At 45.7% G+C, this 20,249-nt stretch overlaps 1 protein-coding gene and 1 long non-coding RNA gene across 7 annotated transcripts in view; both read left to right on the top strand.

The window, feature by feature from the left end:
- The window catches only part of LOC148685409 (uncharacterized), an 85,157-nt gene that overhangs the window by 51,882 nt on the left and 13,026 nt on the right, over positions 1-20,249 (top strand). The window lies entirely within an intron of this gene.
- Positions 79-12,777, top strand: LOC148685410 (uncharacterized). The gene is made up of 8 exons (XR_015950679.1): positions 79-167; positions 958-981; positions 2,257-2,274; positions 3,169-3,249; positions 5,141-5,158; positions 10,309-10,326; positions 11,695-11,709; positions 12,651-12,777. It is a non-coding gene; the product is annotated as an uncharacterized LOC148685410 (long non-coding RNA).

The raw sequence follows: 20,249 nt of genomic DNA, 5'->3' as shown, positions 1-20,249 counted from the left end.
CTGGACTGCAATTTTGGGAAAGAGCCATGCCATAAATAGAGCAGCTGAAGGCACCCAAGCCTCACACCAGGGAGTTTACAGACTTCAAGGGAGAAGCCAAGATGACTCCCCGGGTTGTGGTTACCGTTCTCCTCCTCTTTCTCCTTTGCCCACAGGAAAGCATTGCAGTAAGTAGATTCCTGCTTTCTAAGGAGCCATGCAACACCTTTCTTCCACATTGATCTTTCTCTTCAACTGTATGACAGAATGTGCTTCCTTCAGCAGTACTTGAGGGCTGTTATAAGAGAATCCTACTACAAAATCAGAAATGTCCATGTGGAGACAGCAGTACCACAACTGGGATTCATATATTGATGTTTTGTTCTTTGTACAGGGATTCATGCAAATGGTGAAATCACACGACTCTTACGGTCTCCGCCAGGGCATTCAGCCAACTTTTTGTGACTTTTCTTCTGGACTTTTTCTTTTTTACAATAAAGATGTTCCGCAGTTAAGCAACCCTTTTGGCCTGGGTTATTCTCAGAAATAACCTGGCAATATCCCACTTTTCATTGTAAACCCCCACAAGGAATGAACAGTTTAATGTAATGCAGGGTTTTAGCCAGTGGACTGAGCTGTGAATCAAGAAGTCCCTGGTGTGAACTGGGGGTGTACGAAGGGAGAATTTTTCATTTTATCCTGTCTTCATCACAATTAGTGCAGTTTACATTCTGCTGCAGTTGGGTCTCTGAAAAAATTCTACATCATTAGTATCTTTGCCTTCTATTTAACATAATTTAGGAATCAATGGCATAATTATGTCCACACCTTCTATTTTACTACAAAGGAAACACAATTTTAAATGGGGGGGGGCTCATGAATTATGTATCTTTGGGGACCGAAAAACAACAACCACAATGATCATCTGTTTGTCATTCCATTAACTTGTCACTTTTCTTTGCTTTTTTTTATCTGAAGGGACTTCGAAGCAAGAGATCTCCTGTAAGTATATCATCTTTTTCATGACTTGCTGCATTTTCCTTTTATTTGCAATATACACAATGCCAGAGATGAGCTGGAAGGTCTAGCATTTAGACCTACTTTCAAGGTCATGCAGTTCTTCCTCTCTCACATCTTTAGGGTTGATGTCTGGCAGCAGGAAGCCTTCTGTACCCCTGGAAGCTCTGGACTCCCTTAAGAGCCTTGGTTATCAACTGTATCCATGTTTAACTCAGCAACACTTTAATAGTAGGATAGAAATGGGGGATCCATGGCTGCCCAGATGTTGTTGGACTCCAAATCCCATCAGCCCTGCCAGCATAGTCAATGGTCAGGGATGATGGGAGCTGTAATCCAACACCATTTGGAGAGCTACTGATTCCCCATCCCTGCAGTAGTGGACCTTCACCCACCAGTCAAAGACCAGGGCTTTAAGGTCACATGGATTTGGTGAACTAAATTTCACTCAGCCACAGATACGGCTGCATTCTGTCATGTTTTTATTTCATGTTTTGCAATGTCTATGTACAGAGGGGTGCATTGCTGCCGCCACAGCCAGCATGTTCTGCAACAGCATCATGAAATTAAGCAATTTTCAATCTACTAATTTTCACTCACTGGTGCAAATCTCTGGCTTATTTCTCCTTTTATGGTCCTAGGGTCCTCCCTAGAGATGGATGGATGTGCAAATGTGGGTTTCCCTCTGTTTTCCATTTAACAACTTTAAATTCACTTCTACTCACTTCTGCTGCAATCTGGGCTGGGCGATGGGAACCTCATGAAAATTCATCAGTGTTTGAGTGTGAATTCTATGAAGGCTTTTGCATTGGTTCAAGAAGTGCAGATTAGGAACTTTCTCATGAAAATGCAACCAATAGTGTATTTCTCCTCCATCCCTAGTCCTGACTTTCTTTGTGGTCTTGAGTACTGACTTGCCCCATGGATTCTAGTTTCCAGTTCATAGCTCACTTCAGTTTTTATGCTCAAAACCCAGGCCTGACTCTTGCCCGGTTCAGTGACTCTGCCCTTTCCCAAGTTGCTTCCCTGATGAATGGACTGTCTCCCTGTTGTTACCTTCCTCTCCTATTAGTTCAAATTGCTCCTCAAAATGCACATTGTCTGTGGAGTGCTTGACACAGCCCCATGGTCCAAATCCCCCATTAACAGAACCTTCATGATACGACAAATTACAATAAATAGCAATGGTTATGCCCATGGTGGTGTAGTTACGTGATGTAAAATACGAGCAATAATCAACTGCATTATTCTACTTTCTAGGTTGCTCCTTACAAAACGGTGAGTGCTGCTGATAATTTTGAATTGTCAATATTACATAATACATAGGATCACCTGGTACTGAGGACAATAGCTTCAGCTATGCATAGGAAACGGAGGTGGTGCTGCAGAAACCTGTTAAAGGGCAGGCAACTGCAAGAAGGAAGCAGCTGGAGGGAATGATTCATGGTTTCAGTTGCCTCTATCCTAAAAGCAGTGCTTTTTATGGGGGGATGCAGAACATTTTGTGAATCTAAGTTTGGCCTCATTGAGGGTCAGCATTTCAATATGAGTAGGAAAATGAGAGTACCCCTAAACATTTTTTTAAGGAAAAAAAACACTTGTACAGAGTATAGGAAACAAGCAAGACCTATTTGAGTTTTTAATACCGTATTGCAAAGATGATCTAATAGGCATTACTGAAACCTGGTGGGATCAGACTCATGACTGGAATGTAGAATTTGAGGGTTATATCCTATCCATTGCATGAGCAGAGTTTGTGTAGTCACAATATATCAATGCATGAGCAGCATCTGGTTGAAGACTGCATCCATCCCTCCAAACCAACCTCTACCATCCATGGCGGGTGGGGAAAAATGTATATTTGCTATATTGTATATGTTATCCCTGTAGAAATGCTATAACATACAACACAAATGTACATAGCTGTCACATTCTCCCTTTTTTAAAAGGGAAATTCCCTTATGTTGAATAGGCTTCCACGTGAGAAAAGGGAAAACTTGACAGCTATGCAAATGTAACAGATTTACTTTGATACTTTGGAGGTTTGGGTATTGCTCAGGGCCTTGGAATGGAGTGGAATGAAATGATGGTGGTTCTCCGCCCCTGTTGGTGAGTAATACTGGTGGGCTGAAACCTTTTCTCCAATTTCCCGACATTTTTCTTGCCCTGCAGAAGAGTCTTCAGCCTTACTGATTGAGAATTTTATGGCAAAAGAAAATTAGGAGAAAAATTCAGCACAACACACACTAATGAGTAAGACTGTTTTCTGAAATCTGTTTGTGTGTGAGAGAAAAACCCTTGAACTAAATAGGGCTTATTCCTGAGCAGGCCTGGTTAGGTATATACTTGATTTCTATCCTGTAGCACTGTTTGCATTCCATTGCAGTTTGTCTTGCACCCAAGCAAACAATATTATTCTCACCATAACAAAAATTCAATTACAGCAGTGAATTTTGTTTTTCAGTGGCATCTATTTGGAGAGCTTCTCCTTGTGTGCAGACTGTTACTATGTGAACTTCCTCTTCTTCTTCTTCTTCTTGGCTTTTTGTGGGACCCAAGTGGCGCTGTGGGTTAAACCACTGAGCCTAGGGCTTGCTGATCAGAAGGTCGGCGGTTCGAATCCCTGTGACGGGGTGAGCTCCCGTTGCTTGGTCCCAGCTCCTGCCAACCTAGCAGTTCGAAAGCACGTCAAAAATGCAAGTAGATAAATAGGAACCGCTACAGCGGGAAGGTAAACGGCGTTTCCATGTGCTGCTCTGGTTTGCCAGAAGTGGCTTTGTCATGCTGGCCACATGACCTGGAAGCTATACGCCGGCTCCCTCGGCCAATAATGCGAGATGAGCGCGCAACCCCAGAGTCGGTCACGACTGGACCTAATGGTCAGGGGTCCCTTTACCTTTACCTTAACACACACAAACAGAGAGAGTGAGAGAAATGAAATGTGACTGTGGCTTTAACATCAGGAGTAGTTTGTCCTGGAGCATCATTATAACAGGTGAAGGGTGAGTAGCAATGGCTGCAAAATTCATAGAATCATTGAGTTGGAAGAGACCACAAGGGCCATCCAGTCCAACCCCCTGCCAAGCAGGAAGCACCATCAAGGCATTCTTGACATATGCCTGTCAAGCCTCTGCTTAAAGACCTCAAAAGAAGGAGACTCCACCACACTCCTTGGTAGCAAATTCCACTGCTGAACAGCTCTTACTGTCAGGAAGTTCTTCCTAATGTTTAGGTGGAATCTTCTTTCTTGTAGTTTGAATCCATTGCTCCGTGTCCGCTTCTCTGGAGCAGCAGAAAACAATCTTTCTCCCTCCTCCATATGACATCCTTTCATATATTTGAACATGGCTATCATATCACCCCTTAACCTTCTCTTCTCCAGGCTAAACATACCCAGCTCCCTAAGCCGTTCCTCATAAGGCATTGTTTCCAGGCCTTTGACCATTTTGGTTGCCCTCCTCTGGACATGTTCCAGTTCGTCAGTATCCTTCTTGAACTGTGGTGCCCAGAACTGGACACAATACTCCAGGTGAGGTCTGACCAGAGCAGAATACAGTGGTACTATTACTTCCCTAGATCTAGGTGCTATACTCCTATTGATGCAGCCCGGAATTGCATTGGCTTTTTTAGCTGCTGCATCACACTGCTGACTCATGTCAAGTTTGTGGTCTACCAAGACTCCTAGATCCTTTTCACATGTACTGCTCTCAAGCCAGGTGTCACCCATCCTGTATTTGTGCCTTTCATTTTTTCTGCCCAAGTGTAGTACCTTACATTTCTCCTTGTTAAAATTCATCTCGTTTGCTTTGGCCCAGTCGTCTAATCTGTTAAGGTCATTTTGAAGTGTAATCCTGTCCTCTGGGGTATTAGCCACCGCTCCCAATTTGGTGTCGTCTGCAAACCAGTCAAGACTGGTCTGCAGACCAAATTCAGACCAGTCAAGACTGTAGAAATGGCCAGGTCAGTAGGACGTCCTGTCAATGATGCCTTCTAAATATTGAAGAAATTTGACATAAGCGAGACCTATATAGAACAGGCAGCAAGTCCACATTTGCCAGTGAAAAATAACTGAAATATTCACTATATTTATCATGTTTTTGTTCTTAAAACACGATTGACTAACTTATTTCTTTATCTCCTTTAGGGCGTTACTGGCGGAAATGTGAGTATTGGAAATCCTCAATGTAATGCCTTAATGATTCACAACATCCTTCACTGGGGAGGGGGCTTGTTTTTTATTGCAAGATTTTTCTGATTAGTTAATTGAAGTGTCCCTCAATACTGGCTGAGCTGGTCCCTGCCACAATACTGCTGTGTGATTGAAATGGCTAAGGCATGTGTCATTTGCATCGGGGCTGAAGTCCTCGATGGCGGTGGCTGCATCACATGGCGGCCGTCGGAGGTGGTCAGCCCCGTCCAGCCTGCTGCCCTAGGGCGTATCCAGCACGGGGCAGGAGGGGGCAGCTGCCCCCCCAGAAGCAAAAAAAAAAGAGGACGCGGTGAGGGAGAGGAGGGGAGACAGCGCATCACCCTCCTGCTGGAGCTCGCCCGTGCTGCCTCCCCACAGCCTTCGCTCATTCAGCTCATTCTGCTGCTGCTCTTCCTAGAGCAAACACAGAGGGGAGAATGGAGAACTAGAATTGGAAGCGCTGGGGTGTGGATTAAAGCACTGTAAAACACCACACCCACTCTCATGTAACCCTCAGCTCAACAACCTCATAGAATCATAGAGTTGGAAGAGACCACAAGGGCCATCCAGTCCAACCCCCTGCCAAGCAGGAAACACCATCAAAGCATTCTTGACATATGCCCATCACCTCGACCTGAACCCCCCCCCAAAGGGGGTAGATCACTGCCAGTTTTTAACTCTGAGTAGATCGTAGTCTCTTGGAAGTTGGCCACCCCTGCTATAAAGAGTCTGCATGTAGCTTCATTGGAAGCGATGGTATGTTGGCTTTGGCAACAGATATTTTTTATGTTATGTATTACGGTTTTTAGTTTCTTTGCTGTCTCACCAATAGAAAAACCTGGGTGGTCACTTTTTATCTTTGGGCAATGCTCAGAACAAAACAGGAAGAAAGCAGATGGTGGACTTTTGGGGAAATTGGAGTCCTTTTACTTCTTCTTCTCCCCTTTAGGAGGAATATAACTTTCCATCTCCCTCTCATAATGAACTTTGTCACTGTTTGCCACGTTGTCACGGTCCGGTCGGCGGGCGGTTGAAGCCCTGGCTGAGGATGTCAGGACCAGAGGCAAGATGGTGGTGTAGAAGCAGGAACAGGTGCAGGACTGAGGGTCCAGCAGCAGGCAGTTGCAGGGTCAAGGAGCCGGGCGGAGGCGAAGGTCCAAGGGTCGAGGATCAAGGCGTCGGCAAGGCAAGGGTCCAGGGAGCAGGGAGCAAGAGGCCAGATGCAACCAGGCAGGGATAGCGTTGCTGTGGCAAAGAGCTGAAGGGAAATGCTGAGCTTTTATCCCTCCCAGCTCCTGCCACCAGGTGCAGTAAGTTATCAAGTGGCCTCACCTGAGTGGCCACTCCTTGCTTCTCCAGCACAAGCTGAGGCAGGCCCCAGTCCTGCAAAGCACTACAGGCCCCAGAGCCTGACTCCTGCCCATACTCCTGACAGTACTCCCCCCCCATAGGGAAATGGGGTTCCACCCCCGGTCATGGCCCAGGCTTATCTGGGAACTTCTGATGGAAGGCCCAAACCTTGGCGGGCGCGTGCACGAAGTCAGCTGGTTCCCAAGATCGCTCCTCCAGCCCATAGCCCACCCAGTCAATTAGGTATTGGAGCTTCCCACGGAGCCACCTCGAGTCCAGGATCTGGGCAACCTCAAACGCTTCATGGCCGTCGACCTGGACCGGTGGTGGTGGTGGGGTAATGTGGCCCGGAAAGTGGTCCGTGTGGCAAGGTTTCAGCAGGGATACGTGGAACACGGGGTGGTTCTTCAGAGAGGGGGGAAGCTCCAACTTGTAGGCGACGGGGTTGACCTGCTGCAGGATGGTGAAAGGTCCCTGGTACTTGTAGTCCAGCTTAGCCGAGGGACGTTTCGTGCGGTGGTGTTCCAAGGACAGCCAGACCTTGTCTCTGACCTGGAACGCAGGCCCTTGCTGTCACCTCCAATCTGCTTGCGCCTTGTAGTCTGCCTTGGCTCTCTCTAGGTGCTGTACCAGGTCGGTTTGTGTCTCCTGGATGTGGGAGACCCGATCATTGGCGGAAGGCACGAGAGAAGCTGCGGGGGTGCAGGGATGACTGCGTGGATGGTACCCAAAGTTGGCGTAGAAAGGGCTCTGCCCTGTGGAGGCATGGCAGGAGTTGCTATAGGCAAACTCAGCCAGTGGAAGTAGGTCCAACCAGTCGTCCTGATGGTAGCTCAGGAAGCAGCGGAGATATTGCTCCAAGACTTGATTAACCCTTTCTATCTGACCGTCTGTCTGAGGGTGGTACGCAGAAGAGAGGCGTCTCTCGATACCCAGCCCCTTGAGGAAGGCTGCCCAGAACCGGGGGCCTCTGTCGGAGATCACTGCGTCCGGCAGCCCATGTAGCCGAAACACATGTTCAAGGAACAAGTGGGCCGTCTGTGGGGCAGTGGGAAGGGTTCGAGTCGGGATGAAATGTGCCATCTTGGTGAGCGAATCCACCACTACCAGAATGACCGAATGTCCTTTGGATGCAGGGAGGTCCACGATGAAGTCCATGGAAAGCGTCGACCATGGCCTGTGGGGGGTGGGTAACGGCTGAAGAAGCCCCAGAGGCCTCTGCTGTGGAACCTTGATCCGGGCACAAGTCTCACAGGACCGTACATACCGTTTAATATCTGCCCAAACCCCTGGCCACCAGAACGCACGAGTCAATAACCGCAGAGTCTTCGCGTATCCCCCATGTCCAGCAGTCCGCGCGTCATGACACTGTTCCAAAACCTGAGTCCGGAGTGGCCCCTCCGGAATGTAGAGCCGACCGCAATGGTACACACACCCATCCCGAACCTCAAGCGGCGCACCACCCCCGGTCCTGAAGGTACTGGGCCGGCATCCAACCAGTCTTTGGTGAACGGGTTCTGACAGCTCGCCAGACGAACCTGCGCCTGAAAGTCCTGCTCCCAGGTTCCGTGGACGAGGACGAGGTTTGGCCACAGCAAACTGTCACGGTCCAGTCGGCGGGCGGTTGAAGCCCTGGCTGAGGACGTCAGGACCAGAGGCAGGATGGTGGTGTAGAAGCAGGAACAGGTGCAGGGCTGAGGGTCCAGCAGCAGGCAGTTGCAGGGTCAAGGAGCTGGGCGGGGGTCGAGGATCAAGGCGTCGGCAAGGCAAGGGTCCAGGGAGCAGGGAGCAAGAGGGCAGATGCAACCAGGCAGGGATAGTGTTGCTGTGGCAAAGAGCTGAAGGGAAATGCTGAGCTTTTATCCCTCCCAGCTCCTGCCACCAGGTGCAGTGAGTTATCAAGTGGCCTCACCTGAGTGGCCACTCCTTGCTTCTCCAGCACAAGCTGAGGCAGGCCCCAGTCCTGCAAAGCACTACAGGCCCCAGAGCCTGACTCCTGCCCATACTCCTGACACATGTCTTCAAACTTGCCCTTTTGTTTTGCTGACATTGTCCGTCATTCAGACGATTGGGTTGCCTTTTGCAGGGCAGAAGAGTCCGGACCTTGGTGTATTCGGCTTGCTAGGCTTATAGGAATCCGGATGTATGAAAGGGGTCGGTCTCGCTGTGGGCAGGATTCCTGTATTGCCAGGGGGGTTGGAATAGATGACCCTGGGGGTCCCTTGCAGTCCAGCTCTACAGAATTTCTGTGAGGGGTTCAAGTGGAAGGAGCGGCTGTAGATAGTTTCTGTGCTTCAGGCTGCTATCCTATACAGGCTTACCTAGGCATAGATTGATTTCTTAAGATGGGTGTGTGAAAATTATTATGGACAAAGTATAATTATGTAGCGCCTGTATTGTAGGCTCAGCTTATAAATATGTGTAAATAAGCAATACATCATAAAGACACCACTGTCTCCACTGTGGAAATATGAACCCTGGGTAAGTGCCTGGGCCCCTGGAATCTCACTGTTGTGGATATTGGGGTGGCATGGAACAATATTAAAACTTGCAGTTTGCCCCCCCCCTCCATTCCCTCAATACTTTTCATAGAATCACAGTACTCCAGGTGAGGTCTGACCAGAGCAGAATACAGTGGTATTATTACTTCCCTTGATCTAGATACTATACTCCTATTAATGCAGCCCAAAATGGGATAAGGCAAAAGATGGGATAAGGCAAAAGCAGGCAACCTTTAATTTATTTCTGTACAGCAGGCTTTGCTAAGCGGATTCCCCTCTGTGTGCTTTGGACTACAACTCCCATCTGCCTCTGGCAGCACAATTGTGGTCCAAAGCACGTGGAAGGTGCCAGGCTGGCGAAGGATGCTGTTCATTCATAATATGAGTGCCCATGTGTGTATGGGACATGCCTTGTCCTTGCTCTTGTGTAACCACAGCTGGTCCTCAGCAGGCTCATTGAGAATGTCCCTTTTTACAGCTGCTTGCCCTGACCTTTCTCTGATCCACTTTATTATTTCCCTGGATTTCTCACCTTTTCGTGTCATTAGACAGGAGTCAGTTTCACCTGGGCTCCGTAGCCCCACCCACGTCCCCACTTTGTGGCACCTCCCCTCCAGTGCCTTGGCCCCGCCCCTTGCCCCTCCCCTCCCATGCCTTGGGCCCCCCTCTGCCCCCCCAGTTTTGATCCTGGGTACGCCCCTGTGCTGCCCCCCGCCCAGCCTGCCGCCTGGGGCGACACCCCCCCACCGCCACCATCTTAATACACCACTGGACATGGCCCTTACCCTTGCAAAAACAAATACGTAAACAAAAGTATTGTTTGAAGGCCTTTTACATTCTACAAAAACAGAAAAACCTGTTAAGTATCTTATTTTTGATCACCTAGTTAGTGAATCCTGGGTCTAAAAAAGGGATCCCCAAACTGCGGCCCTCCAGATGTTTTGACCTACAACTCCCATGATCCCTATCTAACAGGACCAGTGGTCAGGGATGATGGGGATTGTAGTCCAAAACATCTGGAGGGCCGAAGTTTGGGGATGCCTGGTCTAAAAAAAGGTTGAAGATACCTCATCTAGATTATGAATGCCAAGGCAGAACTTTCTCTGTTATGGCCTTTCATGGCACAAAGTACACTAATACTCCTGACAAAGAGATGTTTAAGCAAGATTTTCTATACCCCCACAAAGGTATTAAAGGGCATTAAAACTAAGGAAACACTGCTTAAAAGAAATGTTGATTGTCTAAAAGTTGATTTCCTCCTTTCTATTTCAGGGTGGTGGTTTACTAGGCGTGAGTATTGCATATTACTTTTAAATGGATCCTCATTGTGGGTCAACAGAGGAGGAGAGGCATAGCCATTCTCTGCATACCATGATCAGATTTTTTGTTTTTTTTTTAAAGAGAGTCTGAATTATACATCAGATGTAATCTGCCTGTATGGTCACAGATGGAAGTTTGACATTGGCTTCAAAGTTTTGCATGCAGTTACAGTGATGTCTAGGTTTACACCAGATGAAGTATAAAAAGGGCCACAAAGAATAACAGATTACATCATCTGGGGCTTCTGTAGTTGTCTCTCCAGCAACAGGCTTCCATTTGAAGAGTCCAGGCACTGATGCTTTCTGAATAGTGAAGTGATTCAATGTAGGCAAGACTTATGTAGAAGAGGCAGTAAAGCCCTATTAAAAGGGGCCCCTGACCATCAGGTCCAGTCGTGTCCGACTCTGGGGTTGCGGCGCTCATCTCGCTCTATAGGCCGAGGGAGCCGGCGTTTGTCCACAGACAGCTTCCGGGTCATGTGGCCAGCATGACAAAGCTGCTTCTGGCGAACCAGAGCAGCGCACGGAAACACCGTTTACCTTCCCGCCGGAGCGGTCCCTATTTATCTACTTGCACTTTGATGCACCTTCGAACTGCTAGGTGGGCAGGAGCTGGGACCGAACAACGGGAGCTCACCCTGTTGCAGGGATTCGAACCGCCGACCTTCTGATCAGCAAGCCCTAGACTCTGTGGTTTAACCCACAGTGCCACCTGGGTCCCACAACAAGCCCTATTACTTTGCATAAAAACAAAAAAACTATTATGAATGTTATATTTGGTCACTTAGTTAAGTAGTGTCCCTCAGTTCGTAGATGCTTTTTAATGTAACTGAAGTGATCCACCGAGCCATACTAGGGTTCCATTCAAGTTGAGGGTAATTAATTGCCGTGTGAGTAGTAGAAATCAAGCACTCCAGACAGGCTTTGAAGTGTTAAACTATTCCATAAGTTGTGTCTGAGACCTTATTTAGGACTTCTTGGTGGAAATGTGCGGCCCTCCAGATGTTTTGACCTACAACTCCCATGATCCCTATCTAACAGGACCAGTGGTCAGGGATGATGGGGATTGTAGTCTAAAACATCTGGAGGGCCGAAGTTTGGGGATGCCTGGTCTAAAAAAAGGTTGAAGATACCTGATCTAGATTATGAATGTCAATGCAGCACTTTCTCTGTTATGGCCTTTCATGACACAAAGTACACTAATACTCCATGACAAAGAGATGTTTAAGCAAGATTTTCTATACTCCCACAAAGGTATTAAAGGGCATTAAAACTAAGGAAACACTGCTTAAAAGAAATGTTGATTGTCTAAAAGTTGATTTCCTTCTTTCTATTTCAGGGTGGTTTACTAGGCGTGAGTATTGCATATTACTTTTAAATGGAACCTCATTACTTATCATTGTGGGTCAACAGGGGAGGAGAGGCATAGCCATTCTCTGCATACCATGATCAGACTTCTGGTTGTTTTTAAAGAGAATCTGAATTATACATCAAATTTAATCTGCCTGCATGGTCACAGATGGAAGTTTGACATTGGCTTCAAAGTTTTGCATGCAGTTACAGTGATATCTAGGTTTACACCAGTATAAAAAGGGCCACAAAAAATAACAGATTGCATCATCTGGGGCTTCTGTAGTTGTTTCTCCAGCAACAGGCTTCCATTTGAAGAGTCCAGGCACTGATGCTTTCTAAATAGTGAAGTGATTCAATGTAGCATGACTTATGTAGAAGAGACAGTAAAGCCCTATTACTTTGCATAAAAACAAAAAAAAACTATTATGAATGTTATATTTGGTCACTTAGTTAAGAAGTGTCCCTCAGTTCGTAGATGCTTTTTAATGTAACTGAAGTGATCCACTGAGCCATACTAGGGTTCCATTCAAGTTGAGGGTAATTAATTGCCGTGTGAGTAGTAGAAAGCATGCCTCTCCAAACAGACTTTGAAGTGTTAAACTATTCATAATTTTTTTTCTGAGACCTTATTTAGGGCCTTCTTGTAGGAAATGTGAGTATTGGAAATCCTTTGCAATGCCTTAACGATCCACAGCATCCTTCACTGGGGGAGTTGGCCTTGTCTTTCCTTCAAGATTTTGCCAATCAGATCATTGAAGTGTCCCTTAGTGGAAATATTGATTTCCTCCTTTCTATCTCATAGTAATGGTTTACTAAGTGTGAGCATTTTATATTACTTTTAATTAGAGAGGGAGAAATTGTTAGCATAAATCCTCTGCATGGCACAAATGCTGCATGTGGATGAATGTTTACTTTATAAAACTGCTGTACTTTCCCACACAGGAGCTCAAGCTGTAACCTGATCTCCTGTCATGTGATGTTCTTTGTTCTGTTTCTACTTTCACTTTCTTCTGAACTGGAGAGTGATGGCTGAACACACACTCTCTGAATAAACGTAGATTAGCACCTACGATTGTTTGCTGTCTTCTTTACCGAAGCCAGTGGCAATAGTAAGAATATTGGTGATTTACACCCCAATATTCTAACAGTGGTAGCAGAGGATGGTTGAGCTCTGGTTCTGATCTTCGGACCTCTGAAAAGCGTAAACTGACAAGGAGGCCTCAATCTGCAGCAGCTGATCCAGAGGAATTTCGCCTGCTTGGGAGTCACCGGTTCCTGCCTTCCAGGGGAGGAAGTGCACGGACGTCTGCGTTCCTTATCACTGGAGCAGTGGGTAACCGGGACTGATTTATAGCGGCAATAAAACCTCTAAAGCGGCAGCTTAATTGCAGATGCCTGCCGAAAGCCTAAGTTGCAGCTTCTTTGTACTTTGAAGTCAGAAGCTAGCAGCACGCTTACAGAAGCAAGATGGCTAAGGCTGGGGATTCAGATCAAACACTCAAGAGCCTGTGTCCCCTGTTAAATGACTCAAATTACGCAACGTGGAGTGTTAAAATGGAATGTGTTCTTATCCGGCAAGGACTTATTGAGTTGATTCAGAACGCACCGCCCGTTTTGCCAGGCCAAAGGTGGTTGAATCGCAACGCACAGGCAAGGGCAACAATAGTTCTGCATTTGGACCCATCACAGCTGGTTCATATTCGGAACTTAGACTATGCTTATGATGTTTGGACTCATCTTCGGGACGAGCACCTGAGGTTGCACGCCGGATCAACAACATTATTCTTTCAGAGATTAATTAATTTGCGTCTGAAGGAGGGAGGAGATCTGAGAGCCCATTTGCATCAGATGCGTCAACTACGCCAGGAGCTAGTTGACAGAAACGTCAATTTGGATGACAACATTTATTGCTTTACAGTGCTAAATAGCCTTCCCAAGTCCTATAATGCTATTGCAGCCCAGCTGGGGGCTCAAGACCCTCAGCAAATGACTGCAGCAGGAATTTATGCTTCATTGCTTAATGAGGAGGACAGGACCCGCGCACAGGCAGAGGCCAACGGGGAGCGCTACTCACCCTCACCTGGTGCATCTGCAGAGACTGCACAAGCCCTTAAAACTGTGGTCAGATGCCAGTTATGCAATATTCCTGGGCACACAGCCAAGACATGCAGACGACCCCAGAAGGACTCAGGAAGTCAACAACAGGCTTCTAGGCCTAAGGGGCGAGGCAGCGGCGGTAGCGGCAGCAGCAGCGGCGGCGGCAGCAGCAAGGGCCCTACAGCACGCAAAATGCTTGTAATGCTCACTCAGCTTGATGACCAAGACGACGACGGGTCTTATCTGATCATAGATTCGGGATCTTCGCACCATCTGGTGAACGACAAGAGACTGTTCCAGACTTTCGAGAAGCTGGACTCCATCGTGTCACAGGCAGATGGCAATTCCTTGAAATCCATTGGAAAGGGAACTATTTTTCTGAAATCTCTAAATTTGAGTATCAGTAATGTGTATCTTGTTCCAGAGCTGAAGCAAAACCTTTTCAGTGTTTCTCAAATTGATGAAAAGGGGTTTGAGCTGTGTTTTCACAGGGGCACCTGTGTGATTTCTCACAATGGAGAAGTTCTTTTAAAGGGACACAGAGACAAAGATAACCTTTTCAGGCTGTCTTATGATAAAAGTGATGCATGTTTTACTGTTGTTGATGATTGTTTGACAGGTCCAGAGGAGCCTAAGCAGACACAGAAGCAACCAACCAAGAAAGGCCTAACACGTTGTTTCCAAATTGTTTCTGCAGGTGTATTTGGTCCTATGCCAGAGTCCCTTGGCAAGGCAAAATTTTATCTTCTGATAACTGACCACTTCTCTAAGTATACGTGGTTTTATCCTCTGCAAAAGCCTCAGCAGGCTCTTGTGAAATTTTCTGAATTTCATGCTAAGGTTGAACTGAAACATGGTTGTAAAATTGAATGTTTGTTAACCAATGACATTCCTCTTTTTACTTCACAGGAAGTAAAAGTATTTGATGACAAAGGCATTCACCACAAGTTTGCCAAAACCCAGGCAGCTTGGGACAAAAACTTATGTGTTAAGGTTAACACTGAGTTAGAAGCAGGCATGCAGGCGCAACTGCTGAGTTCAGGATTGTCTGAACAACTGTGGGCTGAAAGCATCTCATTTTTCCTTTACCAGTGGCTCAGACAGGTTCCTAAAGGACAGAAGTGTTCTCCTTATGAGATTCTGTTCCAACATAAGCCTGATGTGAGCAACACTAAGGTTTTTGGAACCAAAATGTGGGTGGCTTCGCTTGAGGGCAAGCCAGTCCAAGGCATTCTATTGGGTTTTGAGGAAGGTCAATACAGAGTTATGTTGTCTTCTTCCAATGAGGTGATTCTTACTCGAGAGGTAGAACACACTCCTACGCCACAAGAAACAAATGTTCTTGATGAATTTCCCATAGGTGCCAATGATTTTGATGATTCCTACACTGACACAAGTGGTAGTGAAGATGAATCATTTGCTGAAGGCTCTACCCCGAGTAGCTCTGACACAGGGGAGACAGTCATACACAAAGGAACTCATGCTGTTTTTAACAGACCTTCATCAGATGATGAAAAAGTGCTAGAAGCACTTGACCCACTGTTTACCATTGGTAAGAGTTCTCCCAAAAGTCCTGAGGGGGAGAATCTCAGTAAACAGGATTTGCACCTCTCACGCAGGTCTGAGAGGATTAGAAGAGGACCCAAGAGGTATTCTCAGGAGTTTGCCAACACAGCAATTGCAAATTTAGCTGTGCTTAGAACTCCAAAACAGGCAGCAGTTACACAGGCTAAGCCACAACAACAGGTTGTCAAACGCAACACTGTTTCTGTCAACAGAGCAACTGCTCTGGTCCCCTGGAAGCCAAAGCTGGTCAATCCAGTCTCAAAGAGTTCCACAGCAGGAAAGTCCTACTTTGTTTATGACAACTGTCTGTTCACTTCTCTTAATGATGCTCTCACATTTGTATCTTTTTCCATTTCAGGATTCAGGGGAGATGTTAGCATAAATCCTCTGCATGGCACAAATGCTGCATGTGGATGAATGTTTACTTTATAAAACTGCTGTACTTTCCCACACAGGAGCTCAAGCTGTAACCTGATCTCCTGTCATGTGATGTTCTTTGTTCTGTTTCTACTTTCACTTTCTTCTGAACTGGAGAGTGATGGCTGAACACACACTCTCTGAATAAACGTAGATTAGCACCTACGATTGTTTGCTGTCTTCTTTACCGAAGCCAGTGGCAATAGTAAGAATATTGGTGATTTACACCCCAATATTCTAACAGAAATACCTCCAACCTTTGAAGGTATTTAACACACACAAACAGAGAGAGTGAGAGAAATGAAATGTGATTGTGGCTTTAACATAAGGAGTAGTTTGTCCTGGGGCATCATCATAACAGGTGAAGGGTGAGTAGCAATGGCTGCAAAATTCAGACCAGTCAAGACTGTAGAAGTGCCCAGGTCAGTAGGACGTCCTGTCACTGATGCCTTCTAAATATTGAAGAAATTTGACATGAGCGAGACCTATATAGAACAGGCAGCAAGTCTACATTTGCCAGTGAAAAAGAACAGAAATATTCACTATATTTATCATGTTCATGTTCCTAAAACACTATTGACTAACTTATTTCTTTATATCCTTTAGGGCCTTACTGGCGGAATTGTGAGTATTGGAATTCCTCAATGTAATGCCTTAATGATTCACAACATCCTTCACTGGGGGAGGGGGCTTGTTTTTTATTGCAAGATTTTTCTGATTAGTTCATTGAAGTGTCCCTCAATATTGGCTGAGCTGGTCCCTGCCACAATACTGCTGTGTGATTGAAATGGCTAAGACATGTGTCATTTGCATCGGGGCTTAAGTCCTCGATGGCGGCGGCCGCGTCGCATGGTGGCCGTCAGAGGTGGTCAGTCCCGTCCAGCCTGCTGCCCCCCCGCCCAGCCTGCCACCCAGGGCGACACCCCCCCACCGCCACCATCTTAATACACCACTGGACATGGCCCTTACCCTTGTAAAAACAAATACGTAAACAAAAGTATTGTTTGAAGGCCTTTTACATTCTACAAAAACAGAAAAACCTGTTAAGTATCTTATTTTTGAGTCCTGGGTTAGTGAGTCCTGGGTCTAAAACAGGCATCCCCAAACTGCGGCCCTCCAGATGTTTTGACCTACAACTCCCATGATCCATAGCTAATAGGACCAGTGGTCAGGGATGATGGGGATTGTAGTCCAAAACATCTGGAGGGCCGAAGTTTGGGGATGCCTGGTCTAAAAAAAGGTTGAAGATACCTGATCTAGATTATGAATGCCAACGCAGCACTTTCTCTGTTATGGCCTTTCATGACACAAAGTACACTAATACTCCTGACAAAGAGATGTTTAAGCAAGATTTTCTATACAATGTTTAATTGTTTTATTTCATTTTTTCTGTTGTAAGCAGCCCAGAGTGGCTGGGGAAACCCAGCCAGATGGGTGGGGTATAAATAAATAAATAAATAAATAAATAATAATTCCCACAAAGGTATTAAAGGGCATTAAAACTAAGGAAACACTGCTTAAAAGAGATGTTGATTGTCTAAAAGTTGATTTCCTCCTTTCTATTTCAGGGTGGTTTACTAGGCGTGAGTATTGCATATTACTTTTAAATGGAACCTCATTACTTATCATTGTGGGTCAACAGGGGAGGAGAGGCATAGCCATTCTCTGCATACCATGATCAGACTTCTGGTTGTTTTTAAAGAGAGTCTGAATTATACATCAGATGTAAACTGCCTGCATGGTCACAGATGGAAGTTTGACATTGGCTTCAAAGTTTTGCATGCAGTTACAGCAGGCATCCCCAAACTTCGGCCCTCCAGATGTTTTGGACTACAATTCCCATTTTCCCCGACCACTGGTCCTGTTAGCTAGGGATCATGGGAGTTGTAGGCCAAAACATCTGGAGGGCCGCAGTTTGGGGATGCCTGAGTTACAGTGATGTCTAGGTTTACACCAGATGAAGTATCAAAAGGGCCACAAAGAATAACAGATTACATCATCTGGGGCTTCTGTAGTTGTCTCTCCAGCAACAGGCTTCCATTTGAAGAGTCCAGGCACTGATGCTTTCTAAATAGTGAAGTGATTCAATGTAGCATGACTTATGTAGAAGAGACAGTAAAGCCCTATTACTTTGCATAAAAACAAAAAAACTATTATGGATGTTATATTTGGTCACTTAGTTAAGAAGTGTCCCTCAGTTTGTAGATGCTTTTTAATGTAACTGAAGTGATCCACTGAGTCATACAAGGGATCCATTCACGTCGAGGGTAATTAATTGCTGTGTGAGTAGTAGAAATCAAGCCTCTCCAAACAGACTTTGAAGTGTTAAACTATTAATAAATTTTGTCTGAGACCTTATTTAGGGCCTTCTTGGCGGAAATGTGAGTATTGGAAATCCTTTGCAATGCCTTAACGATCCACAGCATCCTTCACTGGGGGAGTTGGCCTTGTCTTTCCTGCAAGATTTTGCCAGTCAGATCATTGAAGTGTCCCTTAGTGGAAATATTGATTTCCTCCTTTCTATCTCATAGTAATGGTTTACTAAGTGTGAGCATTTTATATTACTTTTAATTAGAGAGGGAGAAATACCTTCAATCTTTGAAGGTGTTTAACACACACAAAGAGAGAGATTAAATGTGACTGTGGCTTTAACATAAGGAGTAGTTTGTCCTGGAGCAGCAACTTAACAGGTGAAGGGTGAGTAGCAATGGCTGCAAAATGCAGAGCAGTTGCATTGGTAGAAGTTGAAAAGTTGCTTTGAGAATTGCTGTTCTAATGAAACATGAAGACTCCTTGGCTGCAAAGCTCTGTCATCAGGTCCAACAAGGTTCAACAGCTCTAGGAATTATTTGGTAGGTTTATCAGGCTTCTAAGTTATGCATGATGTTACAGTGAAGCCTAGGTTTACACCCAATAAAGGACCTTGTATACAGCCTACTTTCTCCCTTGCATACTCATAGTAGCAGGGACGTACCCAGGATCAAAACTAGGGGGGTGGGGCAAGCCATGGTTCAGGAGGCTGGCTGCTCCAAGTCAGTTCCCCTTTGGCCTGATGCAGTGGTGAACTTTCCACCTAGGTGGCGGCAGAGCCCCCTTCTTGCAGCGTCCTCCCCGCATTGGCACCCAGGGCCGTCTTAAGCATATCTGGCAATCCCTCCGGCGCCCACCCTTTCCCAGAGTTGTTGACCTTTTTTAAGGGAGCTGACACCATGCTTACACTCAATCTCAGGGTTGTGGTTCCAAGCCCCATGTTGGGCAAAAGATTCCTGCATTGGAGGGGGTTGGAGTAGATGACCCTGGTGGTTCCCTTCCAACTCTGTGAATGGTTCTGTTATTCTGTTGTATCTGAAGGCCTGTTCACAGGGAAGATGGAGCAAACTTGTTTTGTGAGAGATGCTTGTGTTGTGATTCCTGCACTGGAGGGGGTTGGTCTATAGGACCCTTGGGGGTCCCTTCCAACCATCAAGTTCTGTGATACTATGATTAAAATATTCAGCAAAGGTGTGCAGAAGAGAGACAGATACATATTATTTCCATCTGAAAAGTTGGTATTGAGGCAAATGTGAAGAATAACCAACAGAAACAAAACCATGGTGTGTGCATTTTTATAACAAAATAAATCTACATTAGAGTTGCTGTTTTAGTTGCAGGATACACCCCCCTTTGTGGTTTTGAGTGATCTATATCCATACCTTTGAATTGATAAACATGTCTTAAGTTTGCTTCAGAAAATTAAGAATTCACAGCTCCCCAAACCCATTTGGGAAATTTCTTGATATTGATGTTTATGTAATCACGAGGCGCAGTTTAGATACATTCTGGGGGAGGGGGATTTGTTATCCAATTTCTCTATCTTCTTACTTTAGTTTCCCAGGGCTTTGTTTATTTATTCTTAAAGCAATCAAAAACAGCAACTGTTTTTTGCTGTACAAATTTGATAAAAAGATGATCTACATGCAGCACTCTTCTCTGGTGCTCAGTGATGGAGGGGAGAAACACATGTTCACAAGGGGGGGGGACACTTCTCAGTTAGCTCATAATGTCCCCTGCTGTTCAATTGGGATTGTAAAGGGTATGCCTTAATGAAGGCAGGTGAGAAGGTGAAAAAAAACTAATGAGCGTGTTCCTTCTGCATTGAAAGATCACTTAGGAGCTGCAAGAACTTTTGTGTTAGCAGAATGCACAAATTAGGTCTGAAATCATCACACACACACCCCAAGATCACAAAGGCCTGACACTTGGTGCAGCAGAGTCCCTCTCTCTCCCTCATAACCAATTTTGCACCTTGTGTCTTTTTTCTTTTCTTTTTCCTCAAGGTTTGAATTTATGGTGATCTAGTGAAAAGGGACCCAATTTTATTGTCCCCCTTTTTTTTGCTTAGTGCATAAGGAATGTGGGCTAGTGCATAAGGAATGTTGACTAGCCAGTAGCCTGTGCAGTTTTTAAACTCCTGGAACAGTC

This window comes from Zootoca vivipara, chromosome 6 (genome assembly GCF_965207765.1).
Source record: "Zootoca vivipara chromosome 6, rZooViv2.hap1.1, whole genome shotgun sequence".
NCBI lineage: Eukaryota > Metazoa > Chordata > Lepidosauria > Squamata > Lacertidae > Zootoca > Zootoca vivipara.
Note: the sequence above shows the minus strand (reverse complement) of the source record. Positions and strands in the feature narration are given on the sequence as shown.